This window comes from Oncorhynchus mykiss, unplaced genomic scaffold (assembly GCF_013265735.2).
Source record: "Oncorhynchus mykiss isolate Arlee unplaced genomic scaffold, USDA_OmykA_1.1 un_scaffold_156, whole genome shotgun sequence".
NCBI lineage: Eukaryota > Metazoa > Chordata > Actinopteri > Salmoniformes > Salmonidae > Oncorhynchus > Oncorhynchus mykiss.
The window spans coordinates 620406-640235 of NW_023493666.1; the positions used below are offsets into that span (position 1 = coordinate 620406).

Consider the following 19830-nt stretch of genomic DNA (forward strand, 5'->3'; position numbering starts at 1 on the left):
CTCTGAAAGTAAGTAATGTCTTTCTTTTTCATCTGACATTGTGACATCAGTGTTACATGAGAGTTTCTTGTCATTGTTACATGACAGTTTCTTGTCATTGTTTACATGACAGTAGGTTGTCGTAAGACAAGGCTGCATGAAGTGTGAACTGGAGTTTTCTTGGATCCATGAAAGAATTTGCTTTTGGAGAATGCAGGCATCGATCCCACTACCTCACGCATGCAAAGCATTTGAGCTAATTCCCCAGCCGTTTGGAATTTCCGCAAGAAGCAACCTAGAGGGTCCAGTCTCGTCAGGCTATGCTGTTGGTGGACTTGTTTGTTTACGTGCCAGCACTTGCAGAGGCTCGGTGCATTGCCACAATTGAGCAAAATAGCAAATGGCTGGTTAGCTCAGTTGGTTAGAGTGTGGTGCTAATAATGCCAAGGTCATGGGTTCGATCCCCGTACTGGCTATGATGTACATTTTGAGTGTCAAAATTGTGAGTCACATGCATGTGAATTGTCAAGGGTGCCACAGAATTAAAATTAGTGAAATGCCGAAATAGCTCAGTTGGGAGAGCGTTAGACTGAAGATCTAAAGGTCCCTGGTTCGATCCCTGGTTTCGGCATTTGTATTTGTTCTTTCTTCATGCTCTGGCTTCAAGGAAACTATCCACAGCTTTGTTTGTGGGCCTCAATGGTGTGTGCTACGCTGCTCCTCTGAAAGTAAGTAATTTCTTGCTTTTTCATCTGACATTTTGACATCAGTGTTACAGGAAAGTTACTTGTCATTGTTACATGACAGTAGGTTGTCGTAAGACAAGGCTGCATGAAGTGTGAACTGAAGCTTTCTTGGATCAACAAAAAAAAATGTTTTTGGGGAATGCGGGCATCGATCCCACTACCTATAGCATGCTAAGCATTTAAGCTAATTCCCCAGCCGTTTGGAACTTCCGCAAGAAGCAACCTAGAGGGTCCAGTCTTGTCAGGCTATGCTGTTGGTGGACTTGTTTGTTTACGTGCCAGCACTTGCAGAGGCTCGGTGCATTGCCACAATTGAGCAAAATAGCAAATGGCTGGTTAGCTCAGTTGGTTAGAGTGTGGTGCTAATAACGCCAAGGTCATGGGTTCGATCCCCGTACTGGCTATGATGTACATTTTGAGTGTCAAAATTGTGAGTCACATGCATGTGAATTGTCAAGGGTGCCACAGAATTAAAATTAGTGAATTGCTGAAATAGCTCAGTTGGGAGAGCGTTAGACTGAAGATCTAAAGGTCCCTGGTTAGATCCCGGGTTTTGGCATTTGTATTTGTTCTTTCTTCATGCTCTGGCTTCAAGGAAACTATCCACAGCTTTGTTTGTGGGCCTCAATGGTGTGTGCTACTCTGCTCCTCTGAAAGTAAGTAATTTCTTGCTTTTTCAAAAAAAAATGTTTTTGGGGAATGCGGGCATCGATCCCACTACCTATAGCATGCTAAGCATTTAAGCTAATTCCCCAGCCGTTTGGAACTTCCGCAAGAAGCAACCTAGAGGGTCCAGTCTTGTCAGGCTATGCTGTTGGTGGACTTGTTTGTTTACGTGCCAGCACTTGCAGAGGCTCGGTGCATTGCCACAATTGAGCAAAATAGCAAATGGCTGGTTAGCTCAGTTGGTTAGAGTGTGGTGCTAATAACGCCAAGGTCATGGGTTCGATCCCCGTACTGGCTATGATGTACATTTTGAGTGTCAAAATTGTGAGTCACATGCATGTGAATTGTCAAGGGTGCCACAGAATTAAAATTAGTGAATTGCTGAAATAGCTCAGTTGGGAGAGCGTTAGACTGAAGATCTAAAGGTCCCTGGTTAGATCCCGGGTTTTGGCATTTGTATTTGTTCTTTCTTCATGCTCTGGCTTCAAGGAAACTATCCACAGCTTTGTTTGTGGGCCTCAATGGTGTGTGCTACTCTGCTCCTCTGAAAGTAAGTAATTTCTTGCTTTTTCATCTGACATTTTGACATCAGTGTTACAGGAAAGTTTCTTGTCATTGTTTACATGACAGTAGGTTGTCGTAAGACAAGGCTGCATGAAGTGTGAACTGGAGTTTTCTTGGATCCATGAAAGAATTTGCTTTTGGAGAATGCAGGCATCGATCCCACTACCTCACGCATGCAAAGCATTTGAGCTAATTCCCCAGACGTTTGGAATTTCCGCAAGAAGCAACCTAGAGGGTCCAGTCTCGTCAGGCTATGCTGTTGGTGGACTTGTTTGTTTACGTGCCAGCACTTGCAGAGGCTCGGTGCATTACCACAATTGAGCAAAATGGCAAATGGCCGGTTAGCTCAGTTGGTTAGAGTGTGGTGCTAATAACGCCAAGGTCATGGGTTCGATCCCCGTACTGGCTATGATGTACATTTTGAGTGTCAAAATTGTGAGTCACATGCATGTGAATTGTCAAGGGTGCCACAGAATTAAAATTAGTGAATTGCCGAAATAGCTCAGTTGGGAGAGCGTTAGACTGAAGATCTAAAGTTCCCTGGTTCGATCCCGGGTTTCGGCATTTGTATTTGTTCTTTCTTCATGCTCTGGCTTCAAGGAAACTATCCACAGCTTTGTTTGTGGGCCTCAATGGTGTGTGCTACTCTGCTCCTCTGAAAGTAAGTAATTTCTTGCTTTTTCATCTGACATTTTGACATCAGTGTTACAGGACAGTTTCTTGTCATTGTTTACATGACAGTAGGTTGTCGTAAGACAAGGCTGCATGAAGTGTGAACTGGAGTTTTCTTGGATCCATGAAAGAATTTGCTTTTGGAGAATGCAGGCATCGATCCCACTACCTCACGCATGCAAAGCATTTGAGCTAATTCCCCAGCCGTTTGGAATTTCCGCAAGAAGCAACCTAGAGGGTCCAGTCTTGTCAGGCTATGCTGTTGGTGGACTTGTTTGTTTACGTGCCAGCACTTGCAGAGGCTCGGTGCATTTCAACAATTGAGCAAAATAGCAAATGGCCGGTTAGCTCAGTTGGTTAGAGTGTGGTGCTAATAACGCCAAGGTCATGGGTTCGATCCCCGTACTGGCTATGATGTACATTTTGAGTGTCAAAATTGTGAGTCACATGCATGTGAATTGTACTACTACCTCACGCATGCAAAGCATTTGAGCTAATTCCCCAGCCGTTTGGAATTTCCGCAAGAAGCAACCTAGAGGGTCCAGTCTTGTCAGGCTATGCTGTTGGTGGACTTGTTTGTTTACGTGCCAGCACTTGCAGAGGCTCGGTGCATTTCAACAATTGAGCAAAATAGCAAATGGCCGGTTAGCTAAGTTGGTTAGAGTGTGGTGCTAATAACGCCAAGGTCATGGGTTCGATCCCCGTACTGGCTATGATGTACATTTTGAGTGTCAAAATTGTGAGTCACATGCATGTGAATTGTCAAGGGTGCCACAGAATTAAAATTAGTGAAATGCCGAAATAGCTCAGTTGGGAGAGCGTTAGACTGAAGATCTAAAGGTCCCTGGTTCGATCCCTGGTTTCGGCATTTGTATTTGTTCTATCTTCATGCTCTGGCTTCAAGGAAACTATCCACAGCTTTGTTTGTGGGCCTCAATGGTGTGTGCTACTCTGCTCCTCTGAAAGTAAGTCATTTCTTGCTTTTTCATCTGACATTTTGACATCAGTGTTACAGGAAAGTTACTTGTCATTGTTACATGACAGTAGGTTGTCGTAAGACAAGGCTGCATGAAGTGTGAACTGAAGCTTTCTTGGATCAACAAAAAAAAATGTTTTTGGGGAATGCGGGCATCGATCCCACTACCTATAGCATGCTAAGCATTTAAGCTAATTCCCCAGCCGTTTGGAACTTCCGCAAGAAGCAACCTAGAGGGTCCAGTCTTGTCAGGCTATGCTGTTGGTGGACTTGTTTGTTTACGTGCCAGCACTTGCAGAGGCTCGGTGCATTTCAACAATTGAGCAAAATAGCAAATGGCCGGTTAGCTCAGTTGGTTAGAGTGTGGTGCTAATAACGCCACGGTCATGGGTTCGATCCCCATATTGGCTATGATGTACATTTTGAGTGTCAAAATTGTGAGTCACATGCATGTGAATTGTCAAGGGTGCCACAGAATTAAAATTAGTGAATTGCCGAAATATCTCAGTTGGGAGAGCGTTAGACTGAAGATCTAAAGGTCCTTGGTTCGGTTTCGACATTTGTGTTTGTTCTTTCTTCATGCTCTGGCTTCAAGGAAACTATCCACAGCTTTGTTTGTGGGCCTCAATGGTGTGTGCTACGCTGCTCCTCTGAAAGTAAGTAATTTCTTGCTTTTTCATCTGACATTTTGACATCAGTGTTACAGACATTGTTACATGACAGTAGGTTGTCGTAAGACAAGGCTGCATGAAGTGTGAAGTGGGGCTTTCTTGGATCCACAAAAAAAAATGTTTTTGGGGAATGCGGGAATCAATCCCACTACCTATAGCATGCTAAGCAAACACAATACCAATTGATCAAATTCCCCAGCTGTTTGGAATTGCCACAAGGAGCAACCAAGAGTGTCCAGTCTTGTCAGGCTATGCTGTTGGTGGACTTGTTAGTTTGTGCTCCAGCACTTGCAGAGGCTCGGTGCATCTCAACAATTGTGCTCTGTAGCCAGCGGCCGGTTAGCTCAGTTGGTTAGAGTGTGTGATACGCTGCTCCTCTGAAAGTAAGTAATGTCTTTCTTTTTCATCTGACATTGTGACATCAGTGTTACATGAGAGTTTCTTGTCATTGTTACATGACAGTTTCTTGTCATTGTTTATATGACAGTAGGTTGTCGTAAGACAAGGCTGCATGAAGTGTGAACTGGAGTTTTCTTGGATCCATGAAAGAATTTGCTTTTGGAGAATGCAGGCATCGATCCCACTACCTCACGCATGCAAAGCATTTGAGCTAATTCCCCAGACGTTTGGAATTTCCGCAAGAAGCAACCTAGAGGGTCCAGTCTCGTCAGGCTATGCTGTTGGTGGACTTGTTTGTTTACGTGCCAGCACTTGCAGAGGCTCGGTGCATTGCCACAATTGAGCAAAATGGCAAATGGCTGGTTAGCTCAGTTGGTTAGAGTGTGGTGCTAATAATGCCAAGGTCATGGGTTCGATCCCCGTACTGGCTATGATGTACATTTTGAGTGTCAAAATTGTGAGTCACATGCATGTGAATTGTCAAGGGTGCCACAGAATTGATATTAGTGAATTGCCGAAATAGCTCAGTTGGGAGAGCGTTAGACTGAAGATCTAAACGTCCCTGGTTCGATCCCGGGTTTCGGCATTTGTATTTGTTCTTTCTTCATGCTCTGGCTTCAAGGAAACTATCCACAGCTTTGTTTGTGGGCCTCAATGGTGTGTGCTACGCTGCTCCTCTGAAAGTAAGTAATTTCTTGCTTTTTCATCTGACATTTTGACATCAGTGTTACAGGAAAGTTTCTTGTCATTGTTACATGAGAGTAGGTTGTCGTAAGACAAGGCTGCATGAAGTGTGAACTGGAGCTTTCTTGGATCCACAACAAAAATTGTTTTTGGGGATTGCGGGAATCGATCCCACTAACTATAGCATGCTAAGCAAACACAATACCAATTGATCAAATTCCCCAGCTGTTTGGAATTGCCACAAGGAGCAACCAAGAGTGTCCAGTCTTGTCAGGCTATGCTGTTGGTGGACTTGTTAGTTTGTGCTCCAGCACTTACAGAGGCTCGGTGCATCTCAACAATAGTGCTCTGTAGCCAGCGGCCGGTTAGCTCAGTTGGTTAGAGTGTGTGATACGCTGCTCCTCTGAAAGTAAGTAATGTCTTTCTTTTTCATCTGACATTGTGACATCAGTGTTACATGAGAGTTTCTTGTCATTGTTTATATGACAGTAGGTTGTCGTAAGACAAGGCTGCATGAAGTGTGAACTGGAGTTTTCTTGGATCCATGAAAGAATTTGCTTTTGGAGAATGCAGGCATCGATCCCACTACCTCACGCATGCAAAGCATTTGAGCTAATTCCCCAGACGTTTGGAATTTCCGCAAGAAGCAACCTAGAGGGTCCAGTCTCGTCAGGCTATGCTGTTGGTGGACTTGTTTGTTTACGTGCCAGCACTTGCAGAGGCTCGGTGCATTGCCACAATTGAGCAAAATGGCAAATGGCTGGTTAGCTCAGTTGGTTAGAGTGTGGTGCTAATAATGCCAAGGTCATGGGTTCGATCCCCGTACTGGCTATGATGTACATTTTGAGTGTCAAAATTGTGAGTCACATGCATGTGAATTGTCAAGGGTGCCACAGAATTGATATTAGTGAATTGCCGAAATAGCTCAGTTGGGAGAGCGTTAGACTGAAGATCTAAACGTCCCTGGTTCGATCCCGGGTTTCGGCATTTGTATTTGTTCTTTCTTCATGCTCTGGCTTCAAGGAAACTATCCACAGCTTTGTTTGTGGGCCTCAATGGTGTGTGCTACGCTGCTCCTCTGAAAGTAAGTAATTTCTTGCTTTTTCATCTGACATTTTGACATCAGTGTTACAGGAAAGTTTCTTGTCATTGTTTACATGACAGTAGGTTGTCGTAAGACAAGGCTGCATGAAGTGTGAACTGGAGTTTTCTTGGATCCATGAAAGAATTTGCTTTTGGAGAATGCAGGCATCGATCCCACTACCTCACGCATGCAAAGCATTTGAGCTAATTCCCCAGACGTTTGGAATTTCCGCAAGAAGCAACCTAGAGGGTCCAGTCTCGTCAGGCTATGCTGTTGGTGGACTTGTTTGTTTACGTGCCAGCACTTGCAGAGGCTCGGTGCATTGCCACAATTGAGCAAAATAGCAAATGGCTGGTTAGCTCAGTTGGTTAGAGTGTGGTGCTAATAACGCCAAGGTCATGGGTTCGATCCCCGTACTGGCTATGATGTACGTTTTGAGTGTCAAAATTGTGAGTCACATGCATGTGAATTGTCAAGGGTGCCACAGAATTAAAATTAGTGAATTGCCGAAATAGCTCAGTTGGGAGAGCGTTAGACTGAAGATCTAAAGGTCCCGGGTTTCGGCATTTGTATTTGTTCTTTCTTCATGCTCTGGCTTCAAGGAAACTATCCACAGCGTTGTTTGTGGGCCTCAATGGTGTGTGCTACGCTGCTCCTCTGAAAGTAAGTAATTTCTTGCTTTTTCATCTGACATTTTGACATCAGTGTTACAGGAAAGTTTTTTGTCATTGTTTACATGACAGTAGGTTGTCGTAAGACAAGGCTGCATGAAGTGTGAACTGGAGTTTTCTTGGATCCATGAAAGAATTTGCTTTTGGAGAATGCAGGCATCGATCCCACTACCTCACGCATGCAAAGCATTTGAGCTAATTCCCCAGCCGTTTGGAATTTCCGCAAGAAGCAACCTAGAGGGTCCAGTCTTGTCAGGCTATGCTGTTGGTGGACTTGTTTGTTTACGTGCCAGCACTTGCAGAGGCTCGGTGCATTTCAACAATTGAGCAAAATAGCAAATGGCCGGTTAGCTGAGTTGGTTAGAGTGTGGTGCTAATAATGCCAAGGTCATGGGTTCGATCCCCGTACTGGCTATGATGTACATTTTGAGTGTCAAAATTGTGAGTCACATGCATGTGAATTGTCAAGGGTGCCACAGAATTAAAATTAGTGAATTGCCGAAATAGCTCAGTTGGGAGAGCGTTAGACTGAAGATCTAAAGGTCCCTGTTTCGGCATTTGTATTTGTTCTTACTTCATGCTCTGGCTTCAAGGAAACTATCCACAGCTTTGTTTGTGGGCCTCAATGGTGTGTGCTACGCTGCTCCTCTGAAAGTAAGTAATTTCTTGCTTTTTCATCTGACATTTTGACATCAGTGTTACAGGAAAGTTTCTTGTCATTGTTTACATGACAGTAGGTTGTCGTAAGACAAGGCTGCATGAAGTGTGAACTGGAGTTTTCTTGGATCCATGAAAGAATTTGCTTTTGGAGAATGCAGGCATCGATCCCACTACCTCACGCATGCAAAGCATTTGAGCTAATTCCCCAGCCGTTTGGAATTTCCGCAAGAAGCAACCTAGAGGGTCCAGTCTTGTCAGGCTATGCTGTTGGTGGACTTGTTTGTTTACGTGCCAGCACTTGCAGAGGCTCGGTGCATTTCAACAATTGAACAAAATAGCAATGGCCGGTTAGCTGAGTTGGTTAGAGTGTGGTGCTAATAACGCCAAGGTCATGGGTTCGATCCCCATATTGGCTATGATGTACATTTTGAGTGTCAAAATTGTGAGTCACATGCATGTGAATTGTCAAGGGTGCCACAGAATTAAAATTAGTGAATTGCCGAAATAGCTCAGTTGGGAGAGCGTTAGACTGAAGATCTAAAGGTCCCTCTTTCGGCTTTTGTATTTGTTCTTTCTTCATGCTCTGGCTTCAAGGAAACTATCCACAGCTTGTTTGTGGGCCTCAATGGTGTGTGCTACGCTGCTCCTCTGAAAGTAAGTAATTTCTTGCTTTTTCATCTGACATTTTGACATCAGTGTTACAGGAAAGGTTCTTGTCATTGTTTACATGACAGTAGGTTGTCGTAAGACAAGGCTGCATGAAGTGTGAACTGGAGTTTTCTTGGATCCATGAAAGAATTTGCTTTTGGAGAATGCAGGCATCGATCCCACTACCTCACGCATGCAAAGCATTTGAGCTAATTCCCCAGCCGTTTGGAATTTCCGCAAGAAGCAACCTAGAGGGTCCAGTCTTGTCAGGCTATGCTGTTGGTGGACTTGTTTGTTTACGTGCCAGCACTTGCAGAGGCTCGGTGCATTTCAACAATTGAGCAAAATAGCAAATCGCGCGGTTAGCTCAGTTGGTTAGAGTGTGGTGCTAATAATGCCAAGGTCATGGGTTCGATCCCCGTACTGGCTATGATGTACATTTTGAGTGTCAAAATTGTGAGTCCACATGCATGTGAATTGTCAAGGGTGCCACAGAATTAAAATTAGTGAAATGCCGAAATAGCTCAGTTGGGAGAGCGTTAGACTGAAGATCTAAAGGTCCCTGGTTCGATCCCTGGTTTCGGCATTTGTATTTGTTCTATCTTCATGCTCTGGCTTCAAGGAAACTATCCACAGCTTTGTTTGTGGGCCTCAATGGTGTGTGCTACTCTGCTCCTCTGAAAGTAAGTCATTTCTTGCTTTTTCATCTGACATTTTGACATCAGTGTCACAGGAAAGTTGCTTGTCATTGTACATGACAGTAGGTTGTCGTAAGACAAGGCTGCATGAAGTGTGAACTGGAGCTTTCTTGGATCCACAACAAAAAATGTTTTTGGGGATTGCGGGAATCGATCCCACTAACTATAGTATGCTAAGCAAACACAATATCAATTGATCAAATTCCCCAGCTGTTTGGAATTGCCACAAGGAGCAACCAAGAGTGTCCAGTCTTGTCAGGCTATGCTGTTGGTGGACTTGTTAGTTTGTGCTCCAGCACTTGCAGGGGCTCGGTGCATCTCAACAATTGTGCTCTGTAGCCAGCGGCCGGTTAGCTCAGTTGGTTAGAGTGTGTGATACGCTGCTCCTCTGAAAGTAAGTAATGTCTTTCTTTTTCATCTGACATTGTGACATCAGTGTTACATGAGAGTTTCTTGTCATTGGTTACATGACAGTTTCTTGTCATTGTTTACATGACAGTAGGTTGTCGTACGACAAGGCTGCATGAAGTGTGAACTGGAGTTTTCTTGGAATCCATGAAAGAATTTGCTTTTGGAGAATGCAGGCATCGATCCCACTACCTCACGCATTGCAAAGCATTTGAGCTAATTCCCCAGACGTTTGGACTTTCCGCAAGAAGCAACCTAGAGGGTCCAGTCTCGTCAGGCTATGCTGTTGGTGGACTTGTTTGTTTACGTGCCAGCACTTGCAGAGGCTCGGTGCATTGCCACAATTGAGCAAATAGCAAATGGCTGGTTAGCTCAGTTGGTTAGAGTGTAGTGCTAATAATGCCAGGGTCATGGGTTTGATCCCCGTACTGGCTATGATGTACATTTTGAGTGTCAAAATTGTGAGTCACATGCATGTGAATTGTCAAGGGTGCCACAGAATTAAAATTAGTGAATTGCCGAAATAGCTCAGTTGGGAGGGCGTTAGACTGAAGATCTAAAGGTCCCTGGTTCGATCCCGGGTTTCGGCATTTGTATTTGTTCTTTCTTCATGCTCTGGCTTCAAGGAAACTATCCACAGCTTTGTTTGTGGGCCTCAATGGTGTGTGCTACGCTGCTCCTCTGAAAGTAGGTAATTTCTTGCTTTTCATCTGACATTTTGACATCAGTGTTACAGGAAAGTTTCTTGTCATTGTTTACATGACAGTAGGTTGTCGTAAGACAAGGCTGCATGAAGTGTGAACTGGAGTTTTCTTGGATCCATGAAAGAATTTGCTTTTGGAGAATGCAGGCATCGATCCCACTACCTCACGCATGCAAAGCATTTGAGCTAATTCCCCAGCCGTTTGGAATTTCCGCAAGAAGCAACCTAGAGGGTCCAGTCTCGTCAGGCTATGCTGTTGGTGGACTTGTTTGTTTACGTGCCAGCACTTGCAGAGGCTCGGTGCATTGCCACAATTGAGCAAAATAGCAAATGGCTGCTTAGCTCAGTTGGTTAGAGTGTGGTGCTAATAATGCCAAGGTCATGGGTTCGATCCCCGTACTGGCTATGATGTACATTTTGAGTGTCAAAATTGTGAGTCACATGCATGTGAATTGTCAAGGGTGCCACAGAATTAAAATTAGTGAAATGCCGAAATAGCTCAGTTGGGAGAGCGTTAGACTGAAGATCTAAAGGTCCCTGGTTCGATCCCTGGTTTCGGCATTTGTATTTCTTCTATCTTCATGCTCTGGCTTCAAGGAAACTATCCACAGCTTTGTTTGTGGTCCTCAATGGGTGTGCTACTCTGCTCCTCTGAAAGTAAGTCATTTCTTGCTTTTTCATCTGACATTTTGACATCAGTGTTACAGGAAAGTTGCTTGTCATTGTTACATGACAGTAGGTTGTCGTAAGACAAGACTGCATGAAGTGTGAACTGGAGCTTTCTGGATCCACAACAATAAATGTTTTTGGGGATTGCGGGAATCGATCCCACTAACTATAGCATGCTAAGCAAACACAATACCAATTGATCAAATTCCCCAGCTGTTTGGAATTGCCACAAGGAGCAACCAAGAGTGTCCAGTCTTGTCAGGCTATGCTGTTGGTGGACTTGTTAGTTTGTGCTCCAGCACTTGCAGAGGCTCGGTGCATCTCAACAATTGTGCTCTGTAGCCAGCGGCCGGTTAGCTCAGTTGGTTAGAGTGTGTGATACGCTGCTCCTCTGAAAGTAAGTAATGTCTTTCTTTTTCATCTGACATTGTGACATCAGTGTTACATGAGAGTTTCTTGTCATTGTTACATGACAGTTTCTTGTCATTGTTTACATGACAGTAGGTTGTCGTAAGACAAGGCTGCATGAAGTGTGAACTGGAGTTTTCCTTGGATCCATGAAAGAATTTGCTTTTGGAGAATGCAGGCATCGATCCCACTACCTCACGCATGCAAAGCATTTGAGCTAATTCCCCAGACGTTTGGAATTTCCGCAAGAAGCAACCTAGAGGGTCCAGTCTCGTCAGGCTATGCTGTTGGTGGACTTGTTTTGTTTACGTGCCAGCACTTGCAGAGGCTCGGTGCATTGCCACAATTGAGCAAAATAGCAAATGGCTGGTTAGCTCAGTTGGTTTAGAGTGTGGGTGCTAATAACGCCAAGGTCATGGGTTCGATCCCCGAACTGGCTATGATGTACATTTTGAGTGTCAAAATTGTGAGTCACATGCATGTGAATTGTCAAGGGTGCCACAGAATTAAAATTAGTGAATTGCCGAAATAGCTCAGTTGGGAGAGCGTTAGACTGAAGATCTAAAGGTCCCTGGTTCGATCCCGGGTTTCGGCATTTGTATTTGTTCTTCTTCATGCTCTGGCTTCAAGGAAACTATCCACAGCGTTGTTTGTGGGCCTCAATGGTGTGTGCTACGCTGCTCCTCTGAAAGTAAGTAATTTCTTGCTTTTTCATCTGACATTTTGACATCAGTGTTACAGGAAAGTTCTTGTCATTGTTTACATGACAGTAGGTTGTCGTAAGACAAGGCTGCATGAAGTGTGAACTGGAGTTTTCTTGGATCCATGAAAGAATTTGCTTTTGGAGAATGCAGGCATCGATCCCACTACCTCACGCATGCAAAGCATTTGAGCTAATTCCCCAGCCGTTTGGAATTTCCGCAAGAAGCAACCTAGAGGGTCCAGTCTTGTCAGGCTATGCTGTTGGTGGACTTGTTTGTTTACGTGCCAGCACTTGCAGAGGCTCGGTGCATTTCAACAATTGAGCAAAATGGCAAATGGCCGGTTAGCTGAGTTGGTTAGAGTGTGGTGCTAATAATGCCAAGGTCATGGGTTTGATCCCCGTACTGGCTATGATGAACATTTTGAGTGTCAAAATTGTGAGTCACATGCATGTGAATTGTCAAGGGTGCCACAGAATTAAAATTAGTGAATTGCCGAAATAGCTCAGTTGGGAGAGCGTTAGACTGAAGATCTAAAGGTCCCTGTTTCGGCATTTGTATTTGTTCTTACTTCATGCTCTGGCTTCAAGGAAACTATCCACAGCTTTGTTGTGGGCCTCAATGGTTGTGTGCTACGCTGCTCCTCTGAAAGTAAGTAATTTCTTGCTTTTCATCTGACATTTTGACATCAGTGTTACAGGAAAGTTCCTTGTCATTGTTTACATGACAGTAGGTTGTCGTAAGACAAGGCTGCATGAAGTGTGAACTGGAGTTTTCTTGGATCCATGAAAGAATTTGCTTTTGGAGAATGCAGGCATCGATCCCACTACCTCACGCATGCAAAGCATTTGAGCTAATTCCCCAGCCGTTTGGAATTTCCGCAAGAAGCAACCTAGAGGGTCCAGTCTTGTCAGGCTATGCTGTGGTGGACTTGTTTGTTTACGTGCCAGCACTTGCAGAGGCTCGGTGCATTTCAACAATTGAGCAAAATAGCAAATGGCCGGTTAGCTGAGTTGGTTAGAGTGTGGTGCTAATAATGCCAAGGTCATGGGTTCGATCCCCGTACTGGCTATGATGTACATTTTGAGTGTCAAAATTGTGAGTCACATGCATGTGAATTGTCAAGGGTGCCACAGAATTAAAATTAGTGAATTGCCGAAATAGCTCAGTTGGGAGAGCGTTAGACTGAAGATCTAAAGGTCCCTGTTTCGGCATTTGTATTTGTTCTTACTTCATGCTCTGGCTTCAAGGAAACTATCCACAGCTTTGTTTGTTGGCCTCAATGGTGTGTGCTACGCTGCTCCTCTGAAAGTAAGTAATTTCTTGCTTTTTTCATCTGACATTTTTGACATCAGTGTTACAGGAAAGTTTCTTGTCATGTTTACATGACAGTAGGTTGTCGTAAGACAAGGCTGCATGAAGTGTGAACTGGAGTTTTCTTGGATCCATGAAAGAATTTGCTTTTGGAGAATGCAGGCATCGATCCCCACTACCTCACGCATGCAAAGCATTTGAGCTAATTCCCAGCCGTTTGGAATTTCCGCAAGAAGCAACCTAGAGGGTCCAGTCTGTCAGGCTATGCTGTTGGTGGACTTGTTTGTTTACGTGCCAGCACTTGCAGAGGCTCGGTGCATTTCAACAATTGAGCAAAGTAGCAAATGGCCGGTTAGCTGAGTTGGTTAGAGTGTGGTGCTAATAACGCCAAGGTCATGGGTTCGATCCCCATATTGGCTATGATGTACATTTTGAGTGTCAAAATTGTGAGTCACATGCATGTGAATTGTCAAGGGTGCCACAGAATTAAAATTAGTGAATTGCCGAAATAGCTCAGTTGGGAGAGCGTTAGACTGAAGATCTAAAGGTCCCTGTTTCGGCATTTGTATTTGTTCTTTCTTCATGCTCTGGCTTCAAGGAAACTATCCACAGCTTTGTTTGTGGGCCTCAATGGTGTGTGCTACGCTGCTCCTCTGAAAGTAAGTAATTTCTTGCTTTTTCATCTGACATTTTGACATCAGTGTTACAGGAAAGTTGCTTGTCATTGTTACATGACAGTAGGTTGTCGTAAGACAAGGCTGCATGAAGTGTGAAGTGGGGCTTTCTTGGATCCACAAAAAAAATGTTTTTGGGGATTGCGGGAATCGATCCCACTACCTAAGCATGCTAAGCAAACACAATACCAATTGATCAAATTCCCCAGCTGTTTGTAATTGCACAAGGAGCAACCAAGAGTGTCCAGTCTTGTCAGGCTATGCTGTTGGTGGACTTGTTAGTTTGTGCTCCAGCACTTGCAGAGGCTCGGTGCATCTCAACAATTGTGCTCTGTAGCCAGCGGCGGTTAGCTCAGTTGGTTAGAGTGTGTGATACGTGCTCCTCTGAAAGTAAGTAATGTCTTCTTTTTCATCTGACATTGTGACATCAGTGTTACATGAGAGTTCTTGTCATTGTTACATGACAGTTTCTTGTCATGTTTACATGACAGTAGGTGTCGTAAGACAAGGCTGCATGAAGTGTGAACTGTAGTTTTCTTGATCCATTAAAGAATTTGCTTTTGGAGAATGCAGGCATCGATCCCCATACCTCACGCATGCAAAGCATTTTGAGCTAATTCCCCAGCCGTTTGGAATTCCGCAAGAAGCAACCTAGAGGGTCCAGTCGTCAGGCTATGCTGTTGGTGGACTTGTTTGTTTACGTGCCAGCACTTGCAGAGGCTCGGTGCATATTTCAACAATTGAGCAAAATAGCAAAATGGCCGGTTAGCGAGTTGGTTAGAGTGTGGTGCTAATAATGCCAAGGTCATGGGTTCGATCCCCGTACTGGCTATGATGTACATTTTGAGTGTCAAAATTGTGAGTCACATGATGTGAATTGTCAAGGGTGCCACAGAATTAAAATTAGTGAATTGCCGAAATAGCTCAGTTGGGGAGAGCGTTAGACTGAAGATCTAAAGGTCCCTGTTTCGGCATTTGTATTTGTTCTTTCTTCATGCTCTGGCTTCAAGGAAACTATCCACAGCTTTGTTTGTGGGCCTCAATGGTGTGTGTGCTACGCTGCTCCTCTGAAAGTAAGTAATTCTTGCTTTTTCATCTGACATTTTGACATCAGTGTTACAGGAAAGTTTCTTGTCATTGTTTACATGACAGTAGGTTGTCGTAAGACAAGGCTGCATGAAGTGTGAACTGGAGTTTTCTTGGATCCATGAAAGAATTTGCTTTTGGAGAATGCAGGCATCGATCCCACTACCTCACGCATGCAAAGCATTTGAGCTAATTCCCAGCCGTTTGGAATTTCCGCAAGAAGCAACCTAGAGGGTCCAGTCTTGTCAGGCTATGCTGTTGGTGGACTTGTTTGTTTACGTGCCAGCACTTGCAGAGGCTCGGTGCATTGCAACAATTGAGCAAAATAGCAAATGGCCGGTTAGCAGTTGGTTAGAGTGTGGTGCTAATAACGCCAAGGTCATGGGTTCGATCCCCGTAATGGCTATGATGTACATTTTGAGTGTCAAAATTGTGAGTCACATGCATGTGAATTGTCAAGGGTGCCACAGAATTAAAATTAGTGAATTGCCGAAATAGCTCAGTTGGGAGAGCGTTAGACTGAAGATCTAAAGGTCCCTGGTTCGATCCGGGTTTTGGCATTGTATTTGTTCTTACTTCATGCTCTGGCTTCAAGGAAACTATCCACAGCTTTGTTTGTGGGCCTCAATGGTGTGTGCTACGCTGCTCTCTGAAAAGTAAGTAATTTCTTGCTTTTTCATCTGACATTTTGACATCAGTGTTACAGGAAAGTTTCTTGTCATTGTTTACATGACAGTAGGTTGTCGTAAGACAAGGCTGCATGAAGTGTGAACTGTAGTGTTTTGGATCCATGAAAGAATTTGCTTTTGGAGAATGCAGGCATCGATCCCACTACCTCACGCATGCAAAGCATTTGAGCTAATTCCCCAGCCGTTTGGAATTTCCGCAAGAAGCAACCTAGAGGGTCCAGTCTTGTCAGGCTATGCTGTTGGTGGACTTGTTTGTTTACGTGCCAGCACTTGCAGAGGCTCGGTGCATTTCAACAATTGAGCAAAATAGCAAATGGCGGTTAGCTGAGTTGGTTAGAGTGTGGTGCTAATAACGCCAAGGTCATGGGTTCGATCCCCATATTGGCTATGATGTACAGTTTGAGTGTCAAAATTGTGAGTCACATGCATGTGAATTGTCAAGGGTGCCACAGAATTAAAATTAGTGAATTGCCGAAATAGCTCAGTTGGGAGAGCGTTTAGACTGAAGATCTAAAGGTCCTCTTTCGGCTTTTGTATTTGTTCTTTCTTCATGCTCTGGCTTCAAGGAAACTATCCACAGCTTTGTTTGTGGCCTCAATGTTGTGTGCTACGCTGCCTCTGAAAGTAAGTAATTTCTTGCTTTTTCATCTGACATTTTGACATCAGTGTTACAGGAAAGTTTCTTGTCATTGTTTACATGACAGTAGGTTGTCGTAAGACAAGGCTGCATGAAGTGTGAACTGGAGTTTTCTTGGATCCATGAAAGAATTTGCTTTTGGAGAATGCAGGCATCGATCCCACTACCTCACGCATGCAAAGCATTTGAGCTAATTCCCCAGCCGTTTGGAATTTCCGCAAGAAGCAACCTAGAGGGTCCAGTCTTGTCAGGCTATGCTGTTGGTGGGACTGTTTGTTTACGTGCCAGCATTGCAGAGGCTCGGTGCATTTCACAACATTGAGCAAAATAGCAAATGGCCGGTTAGCTCAGTTGGTTAGAGTGTGGTGCTAATAACGCCAAGGTCATGGGTTCGATCCCCGTACTGGCTATGATGTACATTTTGAGTGTCAAAATTGTGAGTCACATGCATGTGAATTGTCAAGGGTGCCACAGAATTAAAATTAGTGAATTGCCGAAATAGCTCAGTTGGGAGAGCGTTAGACTGAAGATCTAAAGGTCCCTGGTTCGGCATTTGTATTTGTTCTTTCTTCATGCTTGGCTTCAAGGAAACTATCCACGCTTGTTTGGGCCTCAATGGTGTGTGCTACGCTGCTCCTCTGAAAGTAAGAATTTCTTGCTTTTTCATCTGACATTTTGACATCAGTGTTACAGGAAAGTTTCTTGTCATTGTTTACATGACAGTAGGTTGTCGTAAGACAAGGCTGCATGAAGTGTGAACTGGAGTTTTCTTGGATCCATGGAAAGAATTTGCTTTTGGAGGAATGCAGGCATCGATCCCACTACCTCACGCATGCAAAGCATTTGAGCTAATTCCCCAGCCGTTGGAATTTCCGCAAGAAGCAACCTAGAGGGTCCAGTCTTGTCAGGCTATGCTGTTGGTGGACTTGTTTGTTTACGTGCCAGCACTTGCAGAGGCTCGGTGCATTTCAACAATTGAGCAAAATAGCAAATGGCCGGTTAGCTGAGTTGGTTAGAGTGTGGTGCTAATAACGCCAAGGTCATGGGTTCGATCCCATATTGGCTATGATGTACATTTTGAGTGTCAAAATTGTGAGTCACATGCATGTGAATTGTCAAGGGTGCCACAGAATTAAAATTAGTGAATTGCCGAAATAGCTCAGTTGGGAGAGCGTTAGACTGAAGATCTAAAGGTCCTGGTGCGATCCCGGGTTTTTTCGGCATTTGTATTGTTCTTTCTTCATGCTCTGGCTTCAAGGAAACTATCCACAGCTTTGTTTGTGGGCCTCAATGGTGTGTGCTACGCTGCTCCTCTGAAAGTAAGTAATTTCTTGCTTTTTCATCTGACATTTTGACATCAGTTTACAGGAAAGTTTCTTGTCATTGTTTACATGACAGTAGGTGTCGTAAGACAAGGCTGCATGAAGTGTGAACTGGTAGTTTTCTTGGATCCATGAAAGAATTTGCTTTTGGAGAATGCAGGCATCGATCCCACTACCTCACGCATGCAAAGCATTTGAGCTAATTCCCCAGCCGTTTGGAATTTCCGCAAGAAGCAACCTAGAGGGTCCAGTCTTGTCAGGCTATGCTGTGGTGTACTTGTTTGTTTACGTGCCAGCACTTGCAGAGGCTCGGTGGTGCATTTCAACAATTGAGCAAAATAGCAAATGGCTGGTAGCTGAGTTGGTTAGAGTGTGGTGCTAATAATGCCAAGGTCATGGGTTCGATCCCCGTACTGGCTATGATGTACATTTTGAGTGTCAAAATTGTGAGTCACATGCATGTGAATTGTCAAGGGTGCCACAGAATTAAAAATTAGTGAATTGCCGAAATAGCTCAGTTGGGAGAGCGTTAGACTGAAGATCTAAAGGTCCCTGTCTCGGCATTTGTATTTGTTCTTACTTCATGCTCTGGCTTCAAGGAAACTATCCACAGCTTTGTTGTGGGCCTCAATGGTGTGTGCTACGCTGCCTCTTGAAAGTAAGTAATTTCTTGCTTTTTCATCTGACATTTTGACATCAGTGTTACAGGAAAGTTTCTTGTCATTGTTTACATGACAGTAGGTTGTCGTAAGACAAGGCTGCATGAAGTGTGAACTGGAGTTTTCTTGGATCCATGAAAGAATTTGCTTTTGGAGAATGCAGGCATCGATCCCACTACCTCACGCATGCAAAGCATTTGAGCTAATTCCCCAGCCGTTGGAATTTCCGCAAGAAGCAACCTAGAGGGTCCAGTCTTGTCAGGCTATGCTGTTGGTGGACTTGTTTGTTTACGTGCCAGCACTTGCAGAGGCTCGGGCATTTCAACAATTGAGCAAAATAGCAAATGGCCGGTTAGCTGAGTTGGTTAGAGTGTGGTGCTAATAACGCCAAGGTCATGGGTTCGATCCCCATATTGGCTATGATGTACATTTTGAGTGTCAAAATTGTGAGTCACATGCATGTGAATTGTCAAGGTGCCACAGAATTTAAAATTAGTGAATTGCCGAAATAGCTCAGTGGGAGAGCGTTAGATGAAGATCTAAAGTGTCCTGTTCGGCATTTGTATTTGTTCTCTCAGGCTCTGGCCCCCCTCAAGCAACTATCCACAGCTTTGTTTGTGCCTCAATGGTGTGTGCCTACGATATGCTCCTTGAAAGTAAGTCATTTCTTGCTTTTCATCTGACATTTTGACATCAGTGTTACAGGAAGTTGCTTGTCAGGGTTACATGACAGTAGGTTGTCGAAGACAAGGCTGCATGAAGTGTGAAGTTGGGGCTTTCTTGATCCAAACAACAAATGTTTTTGGGGTTGCAGGGAATCGATCCACACCTATAGCATGCTAAGCAAACACCATATCAATTGATCAAAATTCCCCAGCTGTTGGAATTGCCACAAGGAGCAACCAAGAGTGTCCAGTCTGTCAGGCATGCTGTTGGTGGACTGTTAGTTTGTGCTCCAGCACGCAGAGGCTCGGTGCACTCAACAATTGTGCTCTGTAGCCAGCGGCCGGTTAGCTCAGTTTGGTTAGAGTGTGTGATACGCTGCTCCTCTGAAAGTAAGTAATGTCTTTCTTTTTCATCTGACATTGTGACATCAGTGTTACATGAGAGTTTCTTGTCATGTTACATGACAGTTTCTTGTCATTGTTTACATGACAGTAGGTTGTCGTAAGACAAGGCTGCATGAAGTGTGAACTGGAGTTTTCTTGGATCCATGAAAGAATTTGCTTTTGGAGAATGCAGGCATCGATCCCACTACCTCACGCATGCAAAGCATTTGAGCTAATCCCCAGCCGTTTGGAATTTCCGCAAGAAGAAGCAACCTAGAGGGTCCAGTCTGTCAGGCTATGCTGTTGGTGGACTTGTTTGTTTACGTGCCAGCACTTGCAGAGGCTCGGTGCATTGCAACAATTGAGCAAAATAGCAAATGGCCGGTTTAGCTC

General features: G+C 44.2%; 19 non-coding genes across 19 annotated transcripts; all 19 read left to right on the forward strand.

Annotated features, from left to right (window-relative positions):
- Positions 1-381: 381 nt before the first annotated feature.
- On the forward strand, positions 382-455 carry trnai-aau. Its single transcript has one exon. It is a non-coding gene; the product is annotated as a tRNA-Ile (tRNA).
- Positions 456-537: 82 nt separating this feature from the next.
- trnaf-gaa lies at positions 538-610 on the forward strand. Its single transcript has one exon. It is a non-coding gene; the product is annotated as a tRNA-Phe (tRNA).
- Positions 611-1055: 445 nt separating this feature from the next.
- On the forward strand, positions 1056-1129 carry trnai-aau. Its single transcript has one exon. It is a non-coding gene; the product is annotated as a tRNA-Ile (tRNA).
- Positions 1130-1615: 486 nt separating this feature from the next.
- On the forward strand, positions 1616-1689 carry trnai-aau. Its single transcript has one exon. It is a non-coding gene; the product is annotated as a tRNA-Ile (tRNA).
- Positions 1690-2290: 601 nt separating this feature from the next.
- trnai-aau lies at positions 2291-2364 on the forward strand. The gene has a single exon. It is a non-coding gene; the product is annotated as a tRNA-Ile (tRNA).
- Positions 2365-2446: 82 nt separating this feature from the next.
- On the forward strand, positions 2447-2519 carry trnaf-gaa. The gene has a single exon. It is a non-coding gene; the product is annotated as a tRNA-Phe (tRNA).
- A 446-nt stretch (positions 2520-2965) lies between these two features.
- Positions 2966-3039, forward strand: trnai-aau. Its single transcript has one exon. It is a non-coding gene; the product is annotated as a tRNA-Ile (tRNA).
- A 383-nt stretch (positions 3040-3422) lies between these two features.
- trnaf-gaa lies at positions 3423-3495 on the forward strand. Its single transcript has one exon. It is a non-coding gene; the product is annotated as a tRNA-Phe (tRNA).
- Positions 3496-3940: 445 nt separating this feature from the next.
- trnai-aau lies at positions 3941-4014 on the forward strand. Its single transcript has one exon. It is a non-coding gene; the product is annotated as a tRNA-Ile (tRNA).
- A 1016-nt stretch (positions 4015-5030) lies between these two features.
- On the forward strand, positions 5031-5104 carry trnai-aau. The gene has a single exon. It is a non-coding gene; the product is annotated as a tRNA-Ile (tRNA).
- An 82-nt stretch (positions 5105-5186) lies between these two features.
- Positions 5187-5259, forward strand: trnaf-gaa. The gene has a single exon. It is a non-coding gene; the product is annotated as a tRNA-Phe (tRNA).
- An 856-nt stretch (positions 5260-6115) lies between these two features.
- Positions 6116-6189, forward strand: trnai-aau. The gene has a single exon. It is a non-coding gene; the product is annotated as a tRNA-Ile (tRNA).
- Positions 6190-6271: 82 nt separating this feature from the next.
- Positions 6272-6344, forward strand: trnaf-gaa. Its single transcript has one exon. It is a non-coding gene; the product is annotated as a tRNA-Phe (tRNA).
- Positions 6345-6790: 446 nt separating this feature from the next.
- Positions 6791-6864, forward strand: trnai-aau. Its single transcript has one exon. It is a non-coding gene; the product is annotated as a tRNA-Ile (tRNA).
- Positions 6865-8933: 2069 nt separating this feature from the next.
- trnaf-gaa lies at positions 8934-9006 on the forward strand. The gene has a single exon. It is a non-coding gene; the product is annotated as a tRNA-Phe (tRNA).
- A 1037-nt stretch (positions 9007-10043) lies between these two features.
- trnaf-gaa lies at positions 10044-10116 on the forward strand. Its single transcript has one exon. It is a non-coding gene; the product is annotated as a tRNA-Phe (tRNA).
- Positions 10117-10717: 601 nt separating this feature from the next.
- On the forward strand, positions 10718-10790 carry trnaf-gaa. The gene has a single exon. It is a non-coding gene; the product is annotated as a tRNA-Phe (tRNA).
- A 1038-nt stretch (positions 10791-11828) lies between these two features.
- On the forward strand, positions 11829-11901 carry trnaf-gaa. Its single transcript has one exon. It is a non-coding gene; the product is annotated as a tRNA-Phe (tRNA).
- Positions 11902-16743: 4842 nt separating this feature from the next.
- On the forward strand, positions 16744-16817 carry trnai-aau. The gene has a single exon. It is a non-coding gene; the product is annotated as a tRNA-Ile (tRNA).
- Positions 16818-19830: the final 3013 nt, after the last annotated feature.